Below are 3,231 nucleotides of genomic sequence, written 5' to 3' on the forward strand. Positions count from 1 at the left end.
AAAGCGTAGTGCATACCGCACATTTTTTTAACGGCTTCTATCCAGGTTTTTACGAGCCGGAGCCATAATACCACCGACGAACCGACGTGTCACCTAATGGAAAATAATTCAAATTTGCTGCCCACGACGCCATGATGAAAAACTATCAACACTACACTGAACACTATCGCCACCCCCATAATGGCTCGCGAAGTTTTCGTAGCTCAGCCACCAACCTACGTGTACCGTGGACCCCCGGTAATATGACCGCTTTTAATCTGTACACTTTTTAATTTGAACCCCGTTCGTTTGAACATCGTTCAAATTAAAAATGGTTCAAACGTCATTTAGCACGTAGAGAAAAGAAAAATGGAACATCGTGGAACGGAACGCAGAATCAAAACAAACCAGCAAAGAGAGCAGCCAGAAACGAGTTTTTCTAATGCGAATAGAGTAACCAAAAGTTCAAATTAAAAATGAACCCCGTTAATTTGAATGAGGTACTGTTCAAATTATCGGGGGTCCACGGTATTAACATTGCAGCGGAGTTGTGTCTTAGCTCATTTGACAGGAGCGATCGCCCGTAAAAGCGAATGGCCGTTAAAAAGTGTGAGACAATCAGAGAGCGCCAGTGACACGTCGGTTCGTCGGTGATAATACTTTGAATTACCCCTTTTGACACTGTCCACTATAATTTTTAAAGATGGATCTTAGCAATCGGTGACTCTTTGAAATTTCTGCTAAAAACATTAGGCTGTCATTATTATACTTACGTTCGAGAATGTTTGTAAAACTTGGTTTGATATTTCATTAATATTAATTACATTTTAATGATTTAATTTTAAGTTCTTTTAGGTGGCTATGAAAACATAAGTTTGCAGGCGTTTGAGGTACAGATTTGGAACAATAGGGTTGTTTAGGGGTATATGTTTTTACATATTCTGAATCTGCATAAAAAACTGAGCCTAACCCCAATTTTTCAGAATTTTTGGAGCCCCGGAACTATTTTTAATTTGCATTTTAAATTTATATGGGACTAAAAATTTGTTCTTATGCTGCATGGGCTAACTGTCATTCTATGAATGTTAGTGTCATTCTATCGATTAAAATGGCTTATTGTTTGCTGTATAGAAATGTAAATAAAAGGTTTACAAACAAAATAAAAATATGTTGGAGATCAGAAAAGCATGCTCTTTATGTTAAACTGCCAAAAATTCGATATTTTTCTGAGCTAAACAACCCAATTGCAATTGAGCGTCCCTATTTTATTTATATATGTAATACACGCGCGTACCACATCATTATGATATATAACGTTACAACACTGCTGCATAATTCGGGCAGTTATTTGTTCGGGTCTTTGTGTGGTTTTCCGGAAGACCTGAACCATCAGAAACTCCGTGAAAATAATATCTTAAGTGGAAAATCCAAGAATGTTTGTCTTGGGAAAATCTATGATTTTGGGGATTCGGATATAGTCACTCGATTCTAATTAATTTCTCATCTAAACCATTATGTGTCAACTTTAAAGGCTAATGAAAAATCTTGAATTTATGAGATGCAATATGCACGAAAGGGCTCATGTGGTAAATATTTAAATTAGGTGAACATAATTTCTCGCATCCACACAGAAAAAAAGAATACTGTTTTGCTGAATATATTATACTTTACAATTAAAAAGAGCTTAAATTTGATTAAATTAAAAGTTAAATTGATTAACGCAAAAGTAGTTCATCATTCTAAAAGTATTTTTTGTCAGTTCATGACTGTATATTTGAAAGTTTGTACTTTCATCATTAAAACTGTAGAACTGTCAAATCGTGTAACTACGTGCAACAACGCGGGGCATCAGATTAACGCACCCAAAGAAAAAATAAATGCGAATATTTTTAAACCAATACATTTTTGATATCGACAAAATTCGAACCATGAAGTGAAAAACACTTCAAAATATTTTAAAATCTGTTCTATATTTATTGTATTATACTTAATTCTAATCCTATTCTAATCTAATCCTAAGATAGCATTCGAAAGTAGTTGCAAAGATTTAAATAGTGGAAAGTAATTGCACTTATGCCGAAATGCCGAATGCATTTCCTCCAGTGTATCCATCCGCTGTCAGAATAGTGGAATTTTTGATGGTTTTCCCGGCCGCTCTTCAATATTTTTCCGCAAAGTCACACACGCATTGTTGGATTGTGAGAAAAATCCCGAACCACAGAAGGACCGAGAGAAGGACTATCTAAATTCAAACTGAAGCAGGTACGCTTGAATAAAATATTTAAGTTTATTTATATTTCATTGATAGACTAAATCTATGCGGTTATATTTTTGTTTGCAGCATTACCACTGGCAAAGTAGCCGTCCGTAAACTCGGTTTACTTGAAGAGGTATACAATCGCCATCATCGCTTATCGGAGAAATGGACACTCTTTGCGAAAATTGGTTATCGGAGTTGTGGGAGCCGAGGTGGATGCCGTATCTTATGATTAGGTTCGTACGGTGAAAAAAGTGTTATGCTTTTCTTTATTGACACATTATTTTTGACAGGCTAAAGCCGGCAAACAGGAGAACCTTACTGATGGAGATGTAGATAAAACTTAGGAGGTATTTCTCAGCGGCGAATATATACCTACAAACTATCAAACTGATGAAAGTAATAAAATAAAAAGATAAAACTTTGAATAATTATATTTCATTTGAAAAGAAAAAAATAAATGGAGGGGTGGGAGGTTTCATTTTGGGCAAATAAAAAGTTTGTTTCTGAATTTACATATTCCATTCTCTTCTATTTAACAGTGTAACCATTTTGATCTGACATTTGTACAATTTGTTTTGAAAGTTCAAACTTTTAATTTTCGGGTGGTATGTGGCTTTCAAAACCATGGTTGTTGTAAAAGTTGGCGTACTTTCGTTTTGAACATATGCAACTCTCTACGAAAAAGAACCAATGCAACTTTTTATTTTAACCAATGTTTCTTTTAATTTGATCAATGATTTTTCTTTCTGTGCACATTCTACCTGAAATAGAAGAGACATATCTTACCTGACTCGTACCACTATTTTTTAAAATGAATTAGATGACGTGTATGTAAAACGTACCCGAGGACCCTGATAAGTTAGTTTGGGAATAAAGCTTACTACGGAGGAGGAAGGGGTGAGGGATGTTTATTGAAAACCCTAACATAATCTGTGTACCGTTCATATGCATCATGATTCTTCACATGTACATGTATAAAGATGTTACAGTAG

The 3,231-nt window shown here is 35.0% G+C and overlaps 1 long non-coding RNA gene across 1 annotated transcript; it reads left to right on the plus strand.

Annotated features, from left to right (window-relative positions):
- The first annotated feature begins 2,081 nt into the window (after window positions 1-2,081).
- LOC134213238 (uncharacterized) lies at window positions 2,082-2,687 on the plus strand. The gene is made up of 3 exons (XR_009979422.1): window positions 2,082-2,241; window positions 2,321-2,472; window positions 2,530-2,687. It is a non-coding gene; the product is annotated as an uncharacterized LOC134213238 (long non-coding RNA).
- The last annotated feature ends 544 nt before the right edge of the window (window positions 2,688-3,231 follow it).

The sequence above is a fragment of the Armigeres subalbatus genome, chromosome 1, assembly GCF_024139115.2.
Source record: "Armigeres subalbatus isolate Guangzhou_Male chromosome 1, GZ_Asu_2, whole genome shotgun sequence".
Taxonomy (NCBI): Eukaryota; Metazoa; Arthropoda; class Insecta; order Diptera; family Culicidae; genus Armigeres; species Armigeres subalbatus.